Source organism: Aquarana catesbeiana, linkage group LG03, assembly GCF_042186555.1.
Source record: "Aquarana catesbeiana isolate 2022-GZ linkage group LG03, ASM4218655v1, whole genome shotgun sequence".
Taxonomy (NCBI): Eukaryota; Metazoa; Chordata; class Amphibia; order Anura; family Ranidae; genus Aquarana; species Aquarana catesbeiana.
In genome coordinates this window covers 685,611,588-685,636,537 of record NC_133326.1, presented here as the reverse complement: position 1 = coordinate 685,636,537, position 24,950 = coordinate 685,611,588, and positions in this window count along the sequence as shown.

The following is a 24,950-nucleotide window of genomic DNA, read 5'->3' as shown; positions in this document are numbered from 1 at the left end:
TGAGAAAAGGTGCACTTTATAGCTACACAGCCCGCGATGTGGACACTGAATCACGCCGACGCTGCTAAGCCCTGCCCCCCTTTCTCCGACCACCCACCGTGCCCCCCCTCATCTTTTTCAAAGATACAAAAAAAGATGAGGGGGGGGAGGAGAGGAGGAGAGACGCCGGATGGAGAACCACCATAATGGCGGTGGCAGCGGTGCGGCACACTGCCGACAGAGCCATGCTCCCTCTGCCTCCTGGAGTGAAGCTGTCCAGGTGGGGAGACATTCTAAAGAGGAAAAAAAAACCCTTCAAACGTCTTACCTGGGGCTTGGGCTGGAGGAAGTGTGCAGCTAGTGACACAGAGAGAGACTGACAAGCATGGAATCAGGTACGTGCTTTGACAGCCCCCGGGGGCGACTATAGGCATGACAACATTTACTTAAAGGAGAAAACCCACAAGAATTAGAAAAATTCCTTAGGAATCTCCCCTACCTTATCCAGCTGCAGGGTTCTGGTAAAAAGAGACCCAATCTTCACCCTTGATGGTGGGCTCCGTTTAAAAACCTTCAGGAACCGAGACCCCTTTTTATCGGGAGGATCCACACTACTGAGCCTGTAAAGCATCCCGCCAGGAATATGGCTGAAAAACCCAAATACTGGATCCCGGGGTCCAGCTCTCTAAAAAGAGAAGCATTACAGGCAAAACCTCATTTCTTCTGACACGAGGCCCGGGTACCATTCAATTCGGCCTGGAAAAGACACCTTGAATGGATCCGGTTGCATAGCTTGCCCCAGCAAGAAATATTCCAGCGGAGCACATCTTACTCGTGACCAACACTTAAGACACTATCAAAAAAACTGAGGTACTCCCGGTAAGGGGAGGGGTTATATGGGGAATTGAACTTCCTGTCTAGGATGTGTCAGTGTCCATGACCTGAAGGTGCCATATAACCCATACAGTAATTACTGTGGCTCAAAAGCAAATGGTGATGTACGATAAAGAAACAAATGTACACCTCACAGTTTGCCGAGTCCGCTAAACGTACCCGGTCCACCTCCTTATCTGCCGCCTTACCTTTTCCACTGTCAGCCGCGCCGTCGTCCCTCGCTGGGGATATCTGTCCTGCCACTGGTCCCGAGGAAGTCGCCACCCCTGGGGCTGTCCGCGGCAGACTAGACAATGTCCCCGTCCCCACTGCCAACGGGCCACCATCCACCGCCTGTCCATTTGCTCCAGAAACCCCAGGAGGAACCCAGGGCGCCGTGGGCAACCCAGTACCTGGCAGGGGATCCAGCCTCAAACCAGCCAACAGCTACGCCAGGCCCTGCCCTCCCAGCAACCCCAGTCCCTAATTACACAGACCCCGCAGCATTCAACACCCCCCCCAGCCCCAGACACACACACTGAAGACACAGATGGTAGGCCTGAAGGGCGCTTACCAAGCTGCCGAGGAATTGGACCTTCACCAGCCGTCATCACGTTTTCCACCGCTGCCGGCACCACCTCTGGCTCTCCGTCACTCTCCTCTTCTAGTTCCTCCTCTGACAGGGAACGTTCTCGCAATTTGCTGTGCTGCCCCGGCCCGTTGTTCCTGGCACCTGCCGAGCGCCATCTTGGCTGCCCGTAACATCATCAGCCATCATCTTCCACGATGGTTTAACACCATATAGTTTTTAGCATACGTTACTGCCAGTTTAACACCATATAGTTCTGTGTGCGTTACTGCCAGTTTAACGACATATAGTTTTTTGTGCGTTACTGCCAGTTTAATGCCATATCGTTTTTGTGCGTTACTGCCAGTTTAACTCCATATAGTTCTGTGTGCGTTACTGCCAGTTTAACGCCATTTACTTCTGTGTGCATTACTGCCAGTTTAACGCCATATAGTTCTGTGTGCATTACTGCCAGTTTAACGCCATTTACTTTTGTGTGCGTTATTGCTAGTTTAGCGTCATATAGTTCTGTGCGTCACTGTATGTTTGGCACATTATATTGCATTATATTATAGTGTATCCATGGAGTCTGTCTGTGTAGTGTGAGTACACAAATTAAAGTGCACCAAACACCTCTCTACATTGATTAGAGTGCATCTACATACAGATTTCAACTTCTTCTTTACATTTGCTTATAAGCACCGCCCCCTCCCTCCCAATAATGTCTGGGAGGACAACAAGGAGAGGCAGAGGTTCCCTTGGCGCTGTAAGGGGGCAGCAACAAATGTGTCCACAGGCAAAGGTGGATAAGGTGGTCAGTCCTTAGGCAGGGCATAATTTTCTCCTTTTAGTGAGTTTGTCCGTGCTATCCAGCCACAGCATGCAGAGGAGATGGTGGACTGGCTTACTGAACCTTCCTCATCCTCCTCTTCCTCTGTCATGCAAGCAGAGACAAGTGTGCAGTCCCCTGCAGTTGCCAGAGTGGATAAACCTGCCTCCTTGTCCACATCTATTCCTGCCATAGCCCCAACATCAGCCACTGAGGAGTCAGCTGAGTTATTTGACCACTGCGTCAGCCACTTGCTCCTTGATGATGCCCAGCCATTACTGGATGCAGATATTGGTTCTGAGGTTGAGGATGACAGGAACATGAGCGTAGAGTGAGGGTGGAACACTGGTAGACAAATTGGCATTCATGTTCCCCAAGCCGCAGCGTATTGCCAAGTTGTCTCCAGTGGTAATGATGAAGATGGAGGAGATAAAGATGATGATGATGATGATGATGAGGTTACTGATGTGACTTGGGTGCTAGATAGAGCAGAGGAGGAAACTGAAGGTGAGGCGGCACAACCCCAAAGAGGCCGACATCAAGAAAGAGTAGAGAGCAGCCACCCTATTCCATCACATTCTGCAGCTGTTATCTCCCAGCCCACTCCCCAAATCTCAGCTGTCTGGGCCTTTTTCAGCACATCTGCAGCAGGACGCACTGTTGCTATCTGCAAACTGTGTCTCAGGCACATCAAATGTGGCAAAAACACCAACCATTTGGGTACCACATGCTTAACAAGGCATTTAACGTCCAACCACTCAGCCAGTTGGCAAGAGCATCTAAAAGACAACACAAAAGAGGCACAAATTTGTCCCTCCTCCTCCTCCTTACCCACTTCGGTCTGCCCCTGCTATACCGAGTCATTACCTCTCAGCAGCCTCCACTGACAGGGATGATGGTATAGCAGAGGGTGTCCCAGGTCCTAGCAGCGCATCTGCCAGCAGCACACCTCCAGCTGTAGACTGTAGCTGGCAAATTTCTCTGCCCCATCTGCTGCAGCGGAAATAAAATACAGTCCCTGCCACCCACATGCCCAGCGTCTAAATGCAAGCTTGTCAAAGCTGTTGGCTCTCCAACTTCTGCCTTTCAGCCTAGTGGATTCTGCCCCTTCCGTGAATTCGCACAATGTGCTGTACCACAATGGCAGGTTAACAGTCGCTACTACTTTTCACGTAAGGCTGTTCCATCTCTCTACCATCATGTGGAAGGGAACATTCTGGCATCGTTGGGCAAGGCAGTTAGGGATGATATATTTAGTTCACAGCACAATGGGTAACACTGCTTGCAACTCAAAAGGATGCAGGACAGGGCTCGGTGCTGCAGCTTGTTGTTCCCCCATGTCTTCATACAGCTGGTGGTGATGATGCCAGACCTGTGAGCTCTACCCACTCCTCCTCCTCCGCCACCTCCATGCCCTCCTCTGCAGAATTGTCCTATGAACATCAGACTCAGGCTAAAAGGTGCCATGCAGTGCTTCAGCTGGTGTGTTTAGGGGACAGGAACCAAACCGGAGAAGAGATTCTTGCAACTCTGCAGGGACAGGCCCAGAGGTGGTTCACACCACGTCAGCTCGAGCCAGGAATGGTGTTGTGCGATAATGACTCGAACCTCCTGTCCGCCCTTAGACAGGGAAAGTTGACACATATGCCATGCCTTGCACATGTCCTCAATTTGGTGGTGCAGCGTTTCCTAAATACATACCCAGATTGCAAGATATGCTAAAGCTGGCCAGAAGAGTCTGTAGCCATTTCAGGCGGTCATACACAGCCAAAGCTCGGTTGGCTCAAATTCGGTGGGAAACTCACCTGCCCGTAAACCGCCTGATTTGTGACATGCCCACCAGGTGGAACTCGACTTTGATAAGGCTGCAGCGGCTTAACATGCAGTACCTGTACGAATACGGCACGATGACAGGCTCAGGCCGCCTCGGCTTTTTTTACCCACGCCAATGGCTGATCATTAAGGATGCATGCATCAGTTGCACAATCCCTGTTGTGTTGCTGGTGGAGCAGACTCTGTGTGGCATTATGCAAAGGGCACTGGAGGCAGAGCAGCAGGGGGAAGAGGAGGACTTTCCTCTCAAGGCCCACTTTATCCTGACACCATCATTCCTATGTCACAGAACATACAGGAGGAAAGAGAGGAGGAGGATGAGGAGGAGGATTCTGGCACTTTCATAGGCTTCGAAGAAGAGGAAGACATGCGTCAATCTGTAAGCGATGGCTTTCCAACCCCAGGATCCTTGGTACGTGGCTGGGAGGAGGAAGTTCCAGATGCTGTCATCCTGAGTGACCCAGAGGAGTCTGCTTCTCAAGCCTTGGCAAATTTGAGGCGCATGGGCAACCTCATGCTTCAAAGCCTACGAAAGGACCCAAGAATATGTGGCATAAAGGAGAAGGATGATTACTGGTTGGCAACCCTCCTTGACCACCGTTAGAAGGGGAAGGTCTCAGAACTCATCCCATCCCCACGGAGAGTGCAGAAGATAAAATCTCTTAAGGACACGTTAAAGAGGATTTTATTGAACATTTTTCACTCCAATAGGTTACAGTGTCATGGAAAACGTAGTTTTGAGTCTTCTGTTGTTCAAGAGAGGAGCGTTGGAGAAGGCGTCTGCCTAAGTGAGGCATTTCAGAATTTTTTTAGTCCTCCCTGCCCTGGGCTGTCAGCTTCCCCTCCCATTGGCAGCGTCTGCATCACATGGTGGACAATTACCTCAGGGCCAAAACAGAGATGGAGAGCTTTCCAGCTGACGATCCACTGACTTACTGGTTCATGAGAATAGACCACTGGCCAGAACTTGCTCAGTATGCTATTGAGTTGTTGGGCTGCCCTGCATCAAGTGTGCTTTCATAATGGCATTCAGTGCTGCAGGAGGTTTCGTTACTGATCATAGAATGCGTCTGTCCACAGACTCCGTGGACCGTTTGACTTTTATAAAAATTAATCAGTCCTGGATTACCAGCTATGAAGCCCCTGATGCCGATGTCACTGATTAAGTCTTTTTGGGATGTGAAATCTCTGCAGGACTTCGAGGCTGCCTAGCTTTGAGGGTGTTCAATCATTTCATCTGGAAGAATGTTTTGGTATAGGTTTCATGGGCACAATTAACACCCAAAGACCATTTTTCAGCACTGTTTGACAGGTGCACATTATTGCAATTTTTTTTGCCTTCATCAAGAGCACCTCTATAGGGTTATGGTGGGAAGGATCCACCGACACCCAAGGCCCAATTTTTCTGCACCTGTTTGACAGGTGCATATCATTGCAATTTTTTACAGCAAGGCCAATTCTTGCTTTCATCAAGATTACTTCTTTACACCCAAAGATCAATTTTTACGCAACTGTTACTTCTATACAAAGTCAAAGTGACACCAGAATGTATCCAAAAAATCTCTAATCTTGTTTCCAGTGCACTATATTGTGGCCTCATCATACACACTGGCTCCCCAGCTGTTGCTGGGCAAAATAAAGGCAGCTTACAGGGAAAATGTCATTTTTTTTTGCTTTATAAATGCAATGATTGCTGCAGCAGATTCTAGACATGGTACATATCTGCCACTTTACAGGTAGACTAAGGGGACCCCCCCAGGTACTATATTGGAAGGAATTTTTCATTTTTAGGCTTTCACTTTAAAAATCAAAAAAATCACTGCTCACTTAAAAATTAAGTTTTTCACAAACTTTTTTTTTAATGATACATGTCCCCCAGGGCAGGACTCGGACCCCTAAAATCATTGTATGCCCAATTACTTGCATATAAGCCTTCAAAATGGGCACTTTTGATTTTTGACATTCGGGTCCCATTGACTTTAATGGGGTTCGATATTTGGGTCCGAACTTTCACGGTGTTCGAAAGTTCTGGTGCAAACCGAACAGGGGTCTGTTCGGCCCATCCCTAGTGACAAGTAACAAACTGCATCTGGTGACAAGTGAGCGCTGCATCTCTGGTGACAAGTAAACTGCATCTGGTGACAAGTGAGCACTGCATCTCTGGTGACAAGTAACAAGCTGTATCTGGTGACAAGTAACAAGCTGCATCTGGTGACAAGTGAGCGCTGCATCTCTGGTGACAAGTAAACTGCATCTGGTGACAAGTGAACACTGCATCTCTGGTGACAAGTAACAAGCTGCATCTTGGAGACAAGTGAGCGCTGCATCTCTGGTGACAAGTAACAAGCTGCATCTTGGTGATAAGTAACAAACTGCATCTGGTGACAAGTGAACGCTGCATCTCTGGTGACAAGTAAGCTGCATCTGGTGATAAGTGAGCGCTGCATCTCTGGTGACAAGTAAAGCTGCCTCTTGGTGACAAGTGAATGCTGCATCTCTGGTGACAAGTAACAAGCTGCATCTTGGTGACAAGTAACAAACTGCATCTGGTGACAAGTGAGCGCTGCATCTCTGGTGACAAGTAACAAGCTGCATCTTGGTGATAAGTAACAAACGGCATCTGGTGACAAGTGAGCGCTGCATCTCTGGTGACAAGTAACAAGCTGCATCATGGTGACAAGTGAGCGCTGCATCTCTGGTGACAAGTAAACTGCATCTGGTGACAAGTGAACACTGCATCTCTGGTGACAAGTAACAAGCTGCATCTGGTGACAAGTGAGCGCTGCATCTCTGGTGACAAGTAACAAGCTGCATCTTGGTGATAAGTAACAAACTGCATCTGGTGACAAGTGAACGCTGCATCTCTGGTGACAAGTAACAAGCTGCATCTTGGTGACAAGTGAGCGCTGCATCTCTGGTGACAAGCAAACTGCATCTGGTGACAAGTGAGCGCTGCATCTCCGGTGACAAGTAAAAAGTTGCATCTTGGTGACAAGTGAGCGCTGCATTTCTGGTGACAAGTAACAAGTTGCATCTTGGTGACAAGTGAGCGCTGCATCTCCGGTGACAAGTAAAAAGCTGCATCTTGGTGACAAGTGAGCGCTGCATCTCCAGTGACAAGTAAAAAGCTGCATCTTGGTGACAAGTGAGCGCTGCATCTCCAGTGACAAGTAAAAAGCTGCATGTCTGGTGGCAAGTAACAAGCTGCATCTTGGTGACAAGTGAGCGCTGAAACTCTGGTGAAAAGTAACAAGCTGCATCTGGTGACAAGTGAGCGCTGCATCTGGTGACAAGTGAGCACTGCATCTAGTGACAAGTGAGCACTGCTTCTATGGTGAAAAGTAACAAGTGCCTCTTGGTGACAAGTGAGGGTTGCATTTCTGGTGGCAAGTAACAAGTTTCATCTGGTGACAAGTGAGCGGTGCATCTGGTGACAAGTGATTGCTGCATCTATTGACAAGTGAGTGCTGCATCCGGTGACAAGTAACAAGCTGCATCTGGTGACAAGTGATGTGGCAAGTGACACAATGCATCTGGTGGCAGGCAACGTGCCAAGTGACATGCTCAGGGCTCCCATTGATTCTGCATTATGGTAAGTTGAACTATTTCATTTTATATTACAATGTAATAATAGAAATATTGCACTTTAATCATCCATCCTTCTTTATTTCTTACCTTCGCTCTCCTTCCCTCCCTATCTCTTTCTCCCTTTCTCTCTTTCTCTCTCCCTCTCTTTTTCCCTTTCTCCTTCCATCCCTCTTTTTCTTCTCCCTCCATCCGGTTTTCATCTCAAACTCTAACCACACCCCATTTAGGCCACGCCCAATAATTAGGTTTAGCCACGCCCATTTACCTCGCCCCATGCTGTGCCTAAAAAACAAATGCCCGGTCCCCTGATTATAATAGGACATTGCCTACATACAACAAAGTGTCCCTAGACATTTTTTGACAATGTTGGCAACTATGCACTATCGCTTACTCTGCTTGCTAGATTTAGCTGAAGTACTCTCCTGCTATACTGAGTGCGTGCACCTGAGAAGCTATGAACATTGGAGACTACTGACACCTCATAGTTATGCCGTGTACACACGAGCGGACTTTACGGCGGACTTTGCCCGGCGGATTTTTCGACGTACTTTACGACGGACTTTCTGAATGAACGGACTTGCCTACACACAATCCACCAAAGTCCGTCGAATTCGTACGTGATGACGTACGACCGGACTAAAACAAGGAAGTTCATAGCCAGTAGCCAATAGCTGCCCTAGCGTGGCTTTTTGTCCGTCGAACTAGCATACAGACGGCGGACTTTTCGACCGGACTTGATTTCAACGGATAAATTTTAAACAAGTTTCAAATCTAAGTCCGTCCAACTTTTGAGCAAACAAAGTCCGCTGGAGCCCACACACGATCGAATTGTCCGACGAAATCCAGTCCCCTGGGCAAAGTCCGCCGTAAAGTCCGCTCGTGTGTACGCGGCATTAGAGTTATTTACTTGCCTAGTAGACATAGGTGTGCGCAGCCTTTGGCATTAGGGTGTGCATTAAAGCTCCAACACATATGCGTTTGTGACATATTTACCGGCCTTTTCCCTGCTCTCTATCCTGAAACAATGGGGGAGGGGGTAGCAAGGAAGCACACAGGGGGACCTGGGCAGCAGAAAAAAGAGGAACAGGGAGAGGAGGGGGTTGCATATATTGGTACTGATCCCTTGTATTTTCCTCTTGTGGCAGCTGAATGTCGGCGAGAGGGAGAAGAGGAGAAGCCTACTTTCATCTGTTGCAGGAGGAAAATACAGATCGGTACCACTAAATTCCACCCCCGCCGGCTCTTCTGTCTAGGTTCTGGGGGTTGGCAAGGAAGGATCATGGTTGACCTGTCACTTACCAGTGATTGATGGGTTGCCAACCCCAGTATTATTGGGTGCCCAGGCACACCTGGCACACCCCTTGCGGACGCCTATGCTAGTAGATAGAATTTGCTGTCATGGTTTTAGTTGCGAACTACTGGGACAATATTCATATCTCTGACTAATGTATTCATTTGACTGTACTGGGTAAATGGAGAGCCCAGGAGGTCTCCGTTGTGAGTGGCTGATAAATAGCTTACACCCCAAGAGTTTCCTAGGACTCACTCTGACCCTAATATTATCCTGCATTGCTGCTTTACCTTCTATTATGTTAGCAATTGGATGTGTGAGCATGGTTGTGGTCCCGGGCATGTGTTTTTAAACTGGTAACGTTGTCATTTTTTATCCAGCACTGCTGAGCAATCGCCTATTGTGTATGCATATTATTCATATTGTTTCAAACATTTGTTCAATAAAGTTGCATTAAGAAGAATACCGCAGGCTGCCCCCCTTTGTATATGGGACACCTAGCGGGTTCTTTCCTCACCTATTATTTCTGGTAATGTGTTTTGTTCAATAGTGGGGGCCCCACCTCATTTTAGGTGAGTGGGTGTTCCTGAGCCTGATTGCCCAGGGAGAATTTAAGGCCATCAGGATCCTGCCTCAGGCTGGGTTCACACTTTGTCAGGAACCATGAATCAGACTGAGACAGAAGTGCAGTAAAAATCACAGTATTTAATAATAATAATAATGGTAAAAAGGTATAACAGAGAAAACGTAATCAAAACATAGCCAGAGTTCGGTAACCGGAACAGATAGTCAGACAAGCCAGGACATCAGGGAGCCAGGAATCAGCATATTACAGAACAAGCCAGGAAATCAGGAAACCGGAGAATCAGCGTAGTGGAAGCAGGATCAGGAACCAGAAGGGACGTCAGCCAAGCAAGTCTTAAACAGGAACACAGGAGAGAGTCTCTTGATATGTTGACCAAGGCGAAGGCAGAGAGGATCTGAACTGAACAGCTTAAGACCCCTTTCACACTGTGCCGCCACCGGCGTCAGCGCTAAAGCGGCGCTATTCGGCGTGGTTTCGGCGGTGGGCGAAAAGGGATTAAATCGTCGTTTTAGCGGCGCTATTCTGCGTGGTTTCGGCGGTGGGCGAAAAGGGATTAAATCCGCCCGCAAAACGCTGACGGAGCGACATTTTGCCGGCGGTATCGCAGCGCTGCCCTGTTGATTTCAATGGGGAGCAGCGGTGGAGGGGCGGTGAGCTCACCGCTCTTTCACCGCTCCAAAGAAGCTGCTGGCAGGACTTTCACTGGAGTGAATGGAGCAGCTGTTTTAGGGCGGTTTGCAGGCGCTATTTTTAACGCTATAGTGCCTGCAAAACGCTCCAGTGTGAAAGGGGTCTAAGAAACCAGCAGGACTGACGAGCAGGATATCATCACCAGGTGAGTCACTGTGGAAAGATTAGAGCTGGCAATTAATCGACAGCTGAGCGGCCTGCTCTGAGAAGGAATGGCTGAGCCCAGCCCTGAATGTACCCCCTCCTCAACGACCCCTCCCCCTCGGAGGACCACCAGGTTTGAGGGGAAAACGTCTATGGAAAGCACAGGGGACGACAGGGGCATGTACATCCGAGGATGAGACCTAAGAGCGTTCTTCCGGACCGTACCCTTTCCAATGAACCAGTTACTGTATGCGCCCACGGAACCTACGGGAGTCAACAATGGACTGTACTTCATACCCCTCATGGTTCTCACCCTGTACAGGGTGAGGACGTGGCACTGAGGTGGTGAAGCGGTTACAGACCAAAGGTTTTCATAAGGAGACATAGATTACATTTGAGACACGCATACTAGAAGGAAGGTCTAAAGCGTAAGCTACTTGGTTAATCCTGCGGAGAATACAGAAAGGCCCAAAAACTGAGGTGCCAACTTCAGTGAGGGAACACGGAGTCAGAGGTTGCGAGATGACAGCCAGACCCTGTCCCCAACCTGGTAGGAAGGCATCTGTGGTCAGCATGGAGTCTGTACCTATCATTGGAATGTCGCAAGGCCTCCTGGACTTGTACCCAAGTGGAACAACGACCACAGAGATGCTCCTCTAACGCAGGATAGCTCTGAGGAACAAATGAGTCAGGCAACATAGATGGTTGGTAACCATAGTTTAGCAATAAATGAGGATAATCGGGAAGCAGAATTCAAGGCACTATTGTGAGCAAACTCCGCCCAAGGTAAGAGGCCTGACCAGTTGTTATGATGGTCAGAGATATAGCAACGTAGAAACTGCTTCAAGGACTGGTTGGCTCGTTCTGCGGCCCCATTAGACTGGGGGTGATAGGCAGAGGAGAAAGAAAGCTGAATTTCCAACTGTGCGCAAAAGGCTCACCAGAACCAGGACACAAACTGACTACCCCTGTCTGAGATCATCACCTTGGGTCGCCCATGTAAGTGAAAGATCTTCCGAGCAAAAATGGAAGCCAGTTCCTTAAATGTGGGCAACCAAAAGGATAACTGTGTTGCCCTGGAAGTTGGGTAACTCTACAATGAAATCCATAGACAGGTGGGTCCAAGGCCTCTCTCCATTGGGTATGGGTTGTAGGAGGCCCACTGGAAGGTGTCATGGTGTCTTACTCTGAGCACACACACGGAACAAGCAGCTATGAAGGCGATTACATCAGCACGTAGACTATGCCACCAGAATTTTTGGAAAATGGCCCAAAAGAGTTGATTCTTCCCTGGGTGGCCAGCAGCCTTGGGAGGTAAGTCTGGAGCACGGAGACTCTCAGGGACAAAGCGGTGGTCACAAGGTTTCTCAGAAGGAGCATGGATCTGAACGGCAAGAATTTTGTCACCCAAAGGAGAAGTGAGACTGGTGCGAACCGTAGCCAGAATACGATCAGGAGGAATCACAGGAACAGGAACCGATTCCATCTTAGAAGTGGATGAAAAACTGTTGCAGCAAAGCATCAGCCCTTACATTCTTAGGACCGGGTAAGAATGAGACTATGTAATTGAAACTTGAGAAGAAAAGAGCCCATCGCGCCCTTCTGGGAGAGAGGCGTTTAGCCTCAGACAAGAATGTGAGATTGTTATGGTCAGTAAGAATGAAAACCGGCACAGTGGTACCTTCGAGGAGATGCCTCCATTCTTAAAGGGCTAAAATGATCGTTAACAATTCTCTGTCCCCAATCTCGTAATTGCATTTCGCAGGAGACCAATTCTTGGAAATGTAGCCACAAGGATGCATAGCGCTCTCAGGAAGTAGGACGTTGAGACAGAAGGGTGCCAACTCCAGTCTCAGAAGCATCAACTTCAAGGATAAAGGGTAACATAGGATCAAGATGTGCCAACACAGGAGCAGAAGCAAAGGCAGCCTTGAGACTCTCAAAAGCCTTAATGGACTCCGGAAACCAACTCTGCGGGTTACTGTCCTTTCAGGTCATATCAGTCAGAGGCTTGACCAGAGATGAGAAGTTATGAATAAACTTCCGATAATAATTGGCAAAGCCAAGAAAACGTTGCAGAGGATGTAAACCCACGGGTCGGGGCCACTGTAGGACTGCTGAAAGTTTCTCTGGGTCCATCCAAAAACCAGCAGTGGAGATGACAACCCAGGAATTTAACCTGTCCACAATGGAACTCGCACTTCTCCAATTTACAATACAGATTGTTTTCTCTCAGCTTCTGAAGCACACAACAGACATCTGTGTGGAGGCTCTCTAGGAACTTGAAAAATATGAGGATATTGTCGAGATAAACCACAACAAATAGCTGTAACAAATCTGGGAGGACATCGATGATAAATTCCTGAGAAACTGCCAGAGTGTTGCAAAGGCCAAATGGTATTACGAGGTACTCATAATGGCCTGTTCTGGTATAAAAAGCAGTTTTCCATTCGTCGCCCTCCTTGATCCTCACAAGATTGTATGCCCCTCTCAAATCAAGCTTTGTGAAAACCATTGCTCCCTTGAGGCGGTCAAATAACTCCGTAATCAACAGAATTGGATAGGCATTCTTGATCGTGAAATGATTGAGACCCCTATAATCAATACAAGGTCTCAGTTCACCACTCTTCTTCACAAAGAACCAGCAGGAGACGAGGATTTGCGGATGAATCCTCGAGAAAGAGTGTCTGCAACATACTCCTCCTTAGGACCTTAGCCACATTCTGAAAACATGTGCTGCTTTGTGGAGACCAGGAAAGAACCTCAGTACAAAACCAATCAAAAGAGGGGTTGTGCCTCTGTAACCAAGGATAACCAATAACCACCGGAAACTTAGGTGAGAAAATGACTTGGAGTTGGATTATCTCATGGTGAAGAGACCCTACGGCCATGGACAATGGAGCAGTATCATGATTTACATGGGCAGGCTGTAGATGTCTCCCGTCAAGAGCCCCAATGGCAAGTGAAGTGGCACGAAGCTGCAGCGGAATCAAGTGCTTAGAAAGACAGCATCAATGAACAGGCCTGCAGCCCCAGAGTCGATTAGAGCCTGTATCTCAAAGGACAACTCAGACCAAGAAAGGGTAACCGGGACCAGGGGATTATCCTTCTGGATAACTGGGGATGAAACAACGCCACCTAAAGTCTGTCCGCTACAAAACCTCAAGGTTAGGGCGGTCCTTGGACAGAAAGACGTGTGAAGCCTAAGTGCATGGGTTCACCTTCAGTAACCAACTCGGTACGAGGAGGCATGGGAGGTGAGGGAGGCAAGGGTGGCTGCTAAGCTGGGAGACAAATGTTCAGGAGGCTTCTGCAAGCGCTCCTTAAGGCTATGTTTCCACTAGTGCGTCCCCAAAGTCGCGCGATTTTGCCGCGATTTTTTACCGCGATTTTACCGCGACTTTTTACCGCGATTTGAAGCAATGCCTGTATCTATGGACCTCAAGTCGCATCAAAGTGGGACCAAAGTAGTGCAGGGACTACTTTGAAGTCGCTGCGACTTGAAGTCGCACAGATATGAACGGTACTCATTGGAAATCATGGGAAACAATTTGTCATGCGACTTTTCAGTCCCAAGTCGCATGAAAAGTCGCACTAGTGGAAACAGAGCCTAAGAGTCATTCTCTGAGTCTGGAGTCAATGAGGATGGCAAACATGATCAACTTCTCCAGCTCAGTAGGTATATCTCAGGCTGCTATCTCATCTTTGATGGTATCCGTGAGACCATGAGTAAAAGCAGCCACGAGGGCCTCATTGTTCCAAGCAACCTCTGCTGACAGAGTACAGAATTAAATTGCGTAATCGGCAACAATTCGTGTACTCTGATGGACATGAGGCTCTTGGCAGCAGAAGCGGAGTGTGCGGGAACGTCAAATACCCTTTTAAAGGAAGCCACAAACTCTGGGTAACTCAGGACAATGGGTTTTTGCATCTCCCATAAAGGGTTTGCCCAGGCCAAGGCTCTCTCAGAAAGCAAAGAAATCACGAAACCTACTTTGCTTCTGTCTGTGGAAAACGCCTGGGGCAGCATCTCAAAGTATATCTCAACTTGGTTGAGAAACCCTCTTCATTGAACTGGATCGCCCCCAAATTGCTGGGGAAGCAGAGCGGACAAGACATACCTCTTATAGAGGTAATACTCGAGGTGGGTGTCTGCACAGAGACTGGAGCAGCAGCAGGGACGACCTGCAACACAGGTTGTACTGGAGCAGCCACAGTGGGAGATTCAAGGTGAGCCGTGCGATTCAGGAGAATCTGTAACCCCGCCCCCTGGCTGCCCGCGTCATTGGATTTGATTGGCAGCAGCGGGAGCCAATGGCTGCGCTGCTATCAATCTATCAAATCAGGACATGACACTGGACGGAGCTAGTGTGCTCACTCCCGGCGTGTGATTCACATAGAATGCATTAAGGTGAAAAACCATGAGGGTTTACAACCCCTTTAACTGCTTGCCGACCGCCGGCGGCGCGGCTCTCGTTGCGGAAGGGCGTCATATGACGTCCTCCCATTGAAAAAGGGAATGCGCGCGATCGTGCGCTCGCATCCCTGTTCCTTCTGTGGCAGCGTGTCACGGAGACACCGCTCGCTACTGAAGGGGGTGAACAGCCATTGGGCATGGTTGTTTACCATGTGATCGACCGTGATGAAGTCACGGCCGATCACAGATAGTTCCACCCCAATGTGCACGGCGCATGCATGTGCACGTCAGTGTTCCCGGGAACACTGCTCGTAACCGACACTGGTAAACAGCCATTGGCCGGCGGCTGTTTACCACATGATTGGCTGTGATCCTTTCACAGCCGATCACTAAATGTCAACAAACCACGGTAACGAGATGTTCCCGGGTTCTCCTCCTCACACACCAATCTCGTTACCGCTTACAGTGTACACCAATCACACTGATTGCCCCCCCCAATAAAGATGACCTGTCATCACCCATCATAGTACCTGTCACCACCCATCAAAGTACCTGTCACAGTTCATCTGAGTACCTGTCACAGGCCATCAGAGTATCCGAGTACCTGTCACAGTCAATCAGAGTACCCGAGTACCTGTCACAGACCATCTGAGTACCCGAGTACCTGTCACAGACCATCTGAGTACCCGAGTACCTGTCACAGACCATCTGAGTACCCGAGTACTTGTCACAGTCCATCTGAGTTCCTGAGTACCTGTCACTAGCCCATCAGAGTACCCGAGTACCTATTTGCAGCCCATGCCTCATAGAATATACGTTGGGGTGTTTGCTTTCCAAAATGGGGTCATTTTGTGGGAAATTCCATTGTCCTGGTGCTCCAGGACCTTCAAAAGTGTGATAGGTAGGAATGAAATGAGACGAGATGTGTAATTTATACTCCTAGAACGCCAGAAGTTACTACTTCAATGTTGGTCCTCTGTATGTGGCCAGGCTGTGTAAAAATCTCACACATGTGGTATTGCCATACTCGGGAAGAGTAGCAGAATGTATTTTGGGGTGTAATTTTTGCTATATACATGCTATATGTTAGAAATATCTTAAAAATGGACAACTTTGTTTTCATTTTTTTTTCCACATTTTCCAAAAACTTCTGGAAAAAAATGAACCGTTCAAAATACTCATTATGCCTCATAGATTATACGTTGGGGTGTTTGCTTTCCAAAATGGGGTCATTTTGTGCGCAATTCCATTGTCCTGGTGCTCCAGGGCCTTCAAAAGTGTAAATAGGTGGTTGAGAAATGAGATATGTCATTTATGCACGTAGAACGCCTGGTGCTACTTCAATGTTGATCCTCTGTATGTGGCCAGGCTGTGTAAAAGTCTCACACATGTGGTATCGCCATACTCTGGAAGAGTAGCAGAATGTATTTTGGGGTGTAATTTGTTGTATGCATATGCTGTGTGTGAGAAATAACCTGATAATGTGACAATTTTGTAAAAAAAATTAAAAAAATCTTCATTTTGCAAAGAATTGTGGGAAAAAATGACAACTTAAAAAAACTCACCATGCTACTTACTTAATACCTTGGAATGTCTACTTTCTGAAAAGGGGTCATTTGGGGGTTATCATAGGCGTGCGCACAAGGTGTGCCAGGTGTGCCTGGGCACACCCTAATCACCTTGTGTGCTGTGGATGCCCCCTGTTTAGACCCGTGATATTTTACCAACGCCCATCTCCTGGGGCTCCAAAAAAAAAATTGGAAAAAACGAATTAAAAAAATAAAGTTGTTAAAAATAATAGTAAAAAAAAATGTTAAAAAATAAAATTTGAAAAAAATAATGAAATAATAAAAACTACTGACACGGTGCACACCCTAAGTAATCAGCAGGACTAATGAGCAGGATATCATCACCAGGTGAGTCACTGTAAAAAGATAAGAGCTGGCAATTAACCGACAGCTGAGCGGCCTGCTCTAAAAAGGAAGGGCTGAGCGGCTGAGGGGAATCCACATCCAATTCGTATCAGTGTAAACCCAGCCTCAATCATACACTTTAAATTCTTGTGTTGCGATAAAATAAAAACACCCTAAGGTTTAGGGGAAGTTAGGGAGAAAAAGTCCCGGGGACTCAAGTTGTTAATGAAGTTTTGATTGGAGTTAGGCGGAACAGTATAGCTGTGTGTTATGTGCTCAGAGATATTAATCAGTATATGAAGCTTCTTCATCATCCTTATAATCCTGCCTTGTGTCTTAGATAACCAGCCCACTAGGATATCAGCGTGTGGCCCAGATAAAGCCTTCAGGACCACCAGGAATATCTACAGAGGTCATCTTCAATTTTACTATGGACATGGAAGTCACTACAAAAGCCATCATCCTCGTTTCCTACCTGTTCCTGGTGAGTGAATGTGGAAGTCTCACTCTAAGTGAAAGCATACTGATTACTAAAATTAGACTCTCCTTCTGATCTTCTATGTGTGCCACAAGGATTTTAGTAGACAAACACATACGTATTTCTATCTGCTTTGGTTTTGGAAGTATTATTAACACAGTGTATAGTGAATACCTGTGTATAGTGAGTACCTGGGTACAGTGAGTACAGTGAATACCTGTGTATAGTGAGTAAGGATGAGCTCAGGTGTGTTTGCAAAACAGTATGTGCAGAGTCCGCCAGGCAGTCGGCACTGGGGAGCGCTAAACACAAGCAGGGAGACATTTTCCCGATCCGCTGCTGCAGAGATCGGGAAATGTCTCACTGCCTGTGACTAGCGCTGTGCGGTGCCGACTTCCTGGCGGGCTCTGCACTTGCCGTTTGCAAACATGCCTGAGCTCATCCTTAATAGTAAGTACCTGAGTATTGGGAGTACCTGGGTATAGTGAGTACCTGGGTACAGTGAGTACCTGAGTATAGTGAGTACCTGTTGTGGCATGGGGGATTGTTCAGCTCAGTGGTAGATGCGTTTTCGTGTAGTGAGTCCACATCAGACAGGCATTTATAGTTAAGGGCCTGGTAGCCCCACGTTTATTAAATGATAAAAACGAAACAAAAGTCCACTCAGGAATCCAACGCAGGGGTTTAAACGTCATTCAGACACAACTGAAAATACAAGCCCACCTGGCTACTCTTCAACAGCACTGCTGCTACAGCAGTGGCGGCTGGTGCTAAAAATTTTTTTTTTTGGGGGGGGGGGGGGGGGGGGCGTAAACAAACTGAAAAAAAAAAAAAAACATCAATTGCAGCCACTGTGCCCATCAAACGCAGCCACTGTCCCCATCAAACGCAGCCACTGTGCCATCAAATGCAGACACTGTGCCCATCAAAAGCTGCCACTGTGCCCAAACGCAGCCACTGTGCCCATCAAACGCAGCCACTGTGCCCATCAAACGCAGCCACTGTGCCCATCAAACGCAGCCACTGTGCCCATCAAACGCAGCCACTGTGCCCATCAAACGCAGACACTGTGCCCATCAAATGCGGCCACTGTGCCATCAAACGCAGCCACTGTGCCATCAAACGCAGCCACTGTGCCCATCAAATGCAGCCATTGTGCCATCAAACGCAGCCACTCTGCCATTAAATGCAGCCACTGTACCCATAAATTGCCACCACTGTGCCCATCAAACGCAGCCACTGTGCCCATCAAACCTAGCTATTCACAAAGAAATGTAAAAAATTGGGATTTGTTTTTACCAAAAAACATTTAGCAGAGTACATATTGGCCTAAATTTATGAAATTTGATTTTTTTCAATTTTGTTATTGGATGTTTTACACCAGAAAATAAAAAAAACGCAGAGGTGGTCAAATACCACCAAAAGAAAGCTCTATTTGTGGGAAAAAAAGGGCGTCAACTTTGTTTGGGTACAGCGTCGCATGCCCGCGCAATTGTCAGGCATAGTACAGAATTGCAAAAAATGCTCTGGTCAGGAAAGAGGGTAAATCCTTCCGGGGCTGAAGTGGTTAAACAGGGACCTGGAAAATGCCATACACAGTAGTGTGTGAAGGAGAGGGACTGTGTACTGTGACATGCTGTGTATACAGTGGGGGGAGGTGTCTCAGTGTAGCACACACACAGGCAGTAGAGATGAACAAACACACACTGACAGATTAAGCCCTCTTCACCCCTCCTCTCCCCTCCTAAGGACTCTCATGGTCCCCTCACAGCCGTGTGTGATTGTTCCAGCACGACCGAGCAGAGGCTGGCCGTTCCCCCTTCCAGACACTTAGGCCCCTTTCACACTGGGGTGGTGGGGGCGTCGGCGGTACAACAGCGCTATTTTTAGCGCTGCTGTACCGTCGTTCTTGCAGCTGTATTCGGCCGCTAGCGGTGCGGTTTTAACCCCCGCTGGCGGCCGAAAAAGGGTTAAAATCACTCGTACAGCGCGGCTATAGCCGCGGTATTGCCGCGGTATAGCCGCGCTGTCCCATTGATTTCAATGGGCAGGAGCGGTGAATACACCGCTCCAAAGAAGCGGTTTGCAGGACTTTTTTCACCGTCCTGTCAGCGCACCGCTTCAGTGTGAAAGCCCTCGGGCTTTCACACTGAACAAACAGCGGAGGCTGTTTAGGGGCGGTTTGCAGGCGGTATTTTTAGCGCAATACCGCCTGCAAACCGCCCCAGTGTGAAAGGGGTCTTACTGTGTGATCGTGGTGACATCCATCGCTGCTGCCGGTGTTCTGACGATAAAGGTCCCCCATCGGATAGTGTCCGCCCTGTACTGCGCAGGCGCAGCGCTTGCGCAGTACGGAGAACAAAGGAGATGCCAAAAGTCTCCAAACATCAACACCTGTTCATGAGCTGTCCACGGCGCCTGCGCAATTAAGAGTACATTGTAGAAAATAGAAAATAGTGTAACAAGCGCGCATCATACCTTAGTGTGTACTAAATATAAGTGATCTCACTAGTTATGACTAATGTTGGTATACCACACTTAAAGCCATTTCAATATGGCCAAAACCCATGAAAAACATTTTTCCATAAACATATATTTGAAAAAATCCGTGAAATTAACTTATTTTCCCATAATAGGAATATTATATTATTCTTATACTCACACCAAGTGTTCTGCAGTGAAACAAAATAACTTAAAAATCCCTAAAACATGTGTTGTTAATTACAATGTTACTTGTGAATATCAATTCGCAACAATGTAGTGAAAACCATATATATCCAAATTAGTGCTAAAAATATTTGCTAAAAATATTTTTCAGTGGAACACTTATTCCCTTTAGACATCTTAGATATAGAAACAATGATCAGTCCTTGATAGAAATATGCTAGGTTGATGTTAGCACCAATCTTCTTTGTAAAAAGGGACCCACCGATAATCCTCCTTCTCATAGATTTAGTAAAAAAGGCCGCTTACCGGATCAGATGGATCTCAGGTTAGTGAGATCAGATGAGCATGTTGCATTAGCCTGCCGGCCTTAGATTATCACCTGGGCGTTTTCCTGGGAGATTTCCTCAGCCACTGCACTCCAATTTCTCAAGCAGATCTATCCTCACTGATACAATGTATCCGGTTTCAAAATATTAGTTCATCCATACAGAAGATACACCTCAGTGGGAATAAAGCGAAAAGGGCTCCATAGTGCAAATGTGTTTTATAGATTTATTCAAAATCTCTTTCACAGTCACTTTAAGATTCTTTCCACTGCAAATGTTCACTGCAAAACTCCACTGCACATCAGGAACCACAAATCAAAAAAACTCCCAAGTATACACCAAACGGAACTCAGATAAAAAAAATAGGAACCAGATAAAAATTAGCTTAAAAATCAGCAAACAAAGCAGAGGATTCATGTAACTTTTATATCACATATACCTCTGACATTCATTTCATATAAAAATACAAAGGATCAATACAAATTCTCAAAAAAATTTTTACTCAAAAAACTCTTTTTAGAAAAATTCTCAAAAAAAATCTTTTTTCTGAAATTCGGAAAGACTAATACCCATTATCTATTGTCAATGTAGCAATTGATATCCCACTCCACGTTGAGTCCTAGGGGTTTATAACATTGGAGGTCGTATATCCATCTGGTTTCACGGCGAGAGATGGACCTTCTCATATTACTTCCTCTCCAGTGGGGGGTATATTTTTCTATTGCTACTACTTTCAAAAGAGCTGTATTCCTGTTGTGATGTATTCTAAAGTGTTTTGAAACACTATGTCCTACAAAACTCCTCCTGATATTTCCTAAATGTTCCCCTATTCTGATGTTAAGGGCCCGGGTGGTCCTCCCCACGTATTGTAACCCGCAGGGGCAAATTAGCAAATAGACCACTCCCACTGTGCTACATGTGATAAAATCCTTGATGTCATATGTTTTAGTAGTTACATTAGAGGAGAAAGTTGAGGTTCTAATCGTCTGGGAGGTTTTGCATACCTTACACCTCCTACAGGGAAAAAACCCTTTTAAATTCCCGAACATGCTTATCTTAGGGGGACACTCAATGGCACTTGGTGCCAGTTTATCTTTCAGTGTTTGATTTTTCCTGAATATAATGTTGGGTCCGGCAGGAAGGACAGGGCCCAGAATTTCATCTCCCCTTAAAATATTCCAATGCTTTTTCATAACTTTGTTGACCCACCTATACTGTGATGAAAAAGTGGTGATGAAGGCCCACTCAAAATCTTTATTTGTGCCTTCTTTCACATTGGTTTTAGGTTTCAGGAGCTGTTCTCTCTCAATATTGGCTCTTCTTCCAATATGTCGGACCTATATCCCTTATCTTCAAACCACTTTTTTTAAAACCCCTGCTTGATCTCGGTAATCTTCAATCTGGTTCAAGATTACCGAGATCAAGCAGGGGTTTTAAAAAAGCGGTTTGAAGATAAGGGATATAGGTCCGACATATTGGAAGAAGAGTTGGCTAAAATAGCCAATATTGAGAGAGAACAGCTCCTGAAACCTAAAACCAATGTGAAAGAAGGCACAAATAAAGATTTTGAGTGGGTCTTCATCACCACTTTTTCATCACAGTATAGGTGGGTCAACAAAGTTATGAAAAAGCATTGGAATATTTTAAGGGGAGATTAAATTCTGGACCCTGTCCTTCCTGCCAGACCCAACATTATATTCAGGAAAAATCAAACACTGAAAGATAAACTGGCACCAAGTGCCATTGAGTGTCCCCCTAAGATAAGCATGTTCGGGAATTTAAAAGGGTTTTTTCCCTGTAGGAGGTGTAAGGTATGCAAAACCTCCCAGACGATTAGAACCTCAACTTTCTCCTCTAATGTAACTACTAAAACATATGACATCACAACAGGAATACAGCACTTTTGAAAGTAGTAGCAATAGAAAAATATAGCCCCCATAGGAGAGGAAGTAATATGAGAAGGTCCATCTCTCGCCGTGAAACCAGATGGATATACGACCTCCAATGTTATAAACCCCTAGGACTCAACGTGGAGTGGGATATCAATTGCTACATTGACAATAGATAATGGGTATTAGTCTTCCGAATTTCAGAAAAAATAGTTTTTTTGAGAATTTTTCTAAAAAGAGTTTGAGTAAAAATTTTTTTGAGAATTTGTATTGATCCTTTGTATTTTTATATGAAATTAATGTCAGAGGTATATGTGATATAAAAGTTATATGAATCCTCTGCTAGGAGAGAATTTCTGGTCCTTTCATGAAGTTCCTTTGTATTTTTTCTGGTTAGACTGCTGCATAACCATACAGAGGAGCTGAGTAAAAGTGAACTAGAGGATGATTTAAAGTAATATATGTCATTTAAAGGTTTTTATATGTATAATAAATGGAAGTGCGAATCAGGAACGCCCAATTATACATAAGGAAAGAAATGCACATGTAATGCAGATGTTTTGGCTAAAACGTGCGAGCCCATTTTGGGTTAAGTGTGTGCAATCTTGAAAACAAAATGATTGGAAGAATTTTAAAGGATTTCTTCGTATGAAAGAAAAATAGTTTCTTAATAAAATTTTTTTAATTTTTCTATTTTGCAATTTTTTTTAAAATATTTTTGAGCTAATTTCTTTCCTCCCTATATAGTGGTTAAGAAGAAAAGTTATTTTTGGCTTTTAAAGAGTAGTTTTTGAAGAAAAAATAACTTTGCATAAAGTGACCACAGGAAGGGGATGTGGGAATGTCACTTCCGGTGTCTCCTGCCATATGAGTATAAAAACGTGATGTGTCAGCATCCAGTCATGTCTCCGTTCCCAGTGGAAGCCTGTTTAGGGGAAACGCGTCGGGTGGAGCTAGAGGCTGTGACGCCATCACGTTTGTCTGGTCTTTCTCCATGCAGGCAGCCGGTTTGCCCCGCTCTGCATGTTTGCTGATTTTTGAGCTAATTTTTATCTGGTTCCTATTTTTTTTATCTGAGTTCCGTTTGGTGTATACTTGGGAGTTTTTTTGATTTGTGGTTCCTGATGTGCAGTGGAGTGTTGCTGTGAACATTTGCAGTGGAAAGAATCTTTTAAAGTGACTGTGAAAGAGATTTTGAATAAATCTATAAAACACATTTGCACTATGGAGCCCTTTTCGCTTTATTCCCACTGAGGTGTATCTTCTGTATGGATGAACTAATATTTTGAAACCGGATACATTGTATCAGTGAGGATAGATCTCACTTGAGAAATTGGAGTGCAGTGGCTGAGGAAATCTCCCAGGAAAACGCCCAGGTGATAATCTAAGGCTGGCAGGCTAATGCAACATGCTCATCTGATCTCACTAACCTAAGATCCATCTGATCCGGTAAGGGGCCTTTTTTTACTAAATCTATGAGAAGGAGGATTATCGGTGGGTCCCTTTTTACAAAGAAGATTGGTGCTAACATCAACCTAGCATATTTCTATCAAGGACTGATCATTGTTTCTATATCTAAGATGTCTAAAGGGAATAAGTGTTCCACTGAAAAATATTTTTAGCAAATATTTTTAGCACTAATTTGGATATGTATGGTTTTCACTACATTGTTGCGAATTGATATTCACAAGTAACATTGTAATTAACAACACATGTTTTAGGGATTTTTAAGTTATTTTGTTTCACTGCAGAACAATTGGTGTGAGTATAAGAATAATATAATATTCCTATTATGGGAAAATAAGTTAATTTCACGGATTTTTTCAAATATATGTTTATGGAAAAATGTTTTTCATGGGTTTTGGCCATATTGAAATGGCTTTAAGTGTGGTATACCAACATTAGTCATAACTAGTGAGATCACTTATATTTAGTACACACTAAGGTATGATGCGCGCTTGTTACACTATTTTCTATTTATTTTTTGGGTCTTTTGTATTTATTGACTAACACGAGCAGCAGCACAATTTTTTATTTGTATGGTTAGTGCAAAATTACGTCTCTTTATATAAGAGTACATTGTGCCACACGCTCCCGAGGCTCGTGCAACTCTGCAAGGGGCGGGTGTAGGGGCGGATGCATACAACTGAAGGGTGTGTTTTGCAATGTTGATCGGTTAAATAGGTCCAGCAAACCCGCCCATCGACATCGCAAAACCCACCCTTCAGTTGTGTAAACACGCCCCGCAAAGATCCGCCCATTTGAGAAATCCACCCCCCAGGAGCATCGGAAGCGCGTGGCAGAATGTAGTGTTAGTTGCGCAGGCGCCGTGTACAGTTCATGAACAGGTGTTTGTGTTTTGGCGTCTCCTCTGTCTTCCATACTGTGCAAGCGCTGCGCCTGCACAGTACAGGGCGGACACTATCCGATGGGGGACATTTCTTGACAGGACACCGGCTGCTCCAGGGGAATTCAGTCCCATGCTGTGAAGGGTCAGGCGCCCAGAGTTGCATCCCAGGGAGGTGAAAAATGAGTAGAAACTCCAGCACGTTTCTACGCGAAGCCCAGTCCACAGCACAGTGAGCCAAAACCAGAAGTGACTCAGAAAAGGGACCGTCCTCCGGTCCCCACCAATAAAAATAAAGAACAGGGGGCCAGAAACAAATCATTGAAAAGCGGGAGTGTTTGCGGGCGCAATGCTTGCAACCCTGCACACGCCCTGAACACGCGCAAATCAGCTTCCCAGCTTGCAATCAGCTGATTGCAAGCTGGGAAGCTTCCCATAGACTGCTGTGTGTCCGGTGCCTGGTCACTCTTAAAGTGACAGGTTTTTTTTGTGAATAGCTTGGGGGGGGCGGCGCACATGCGCTCCCTATAGA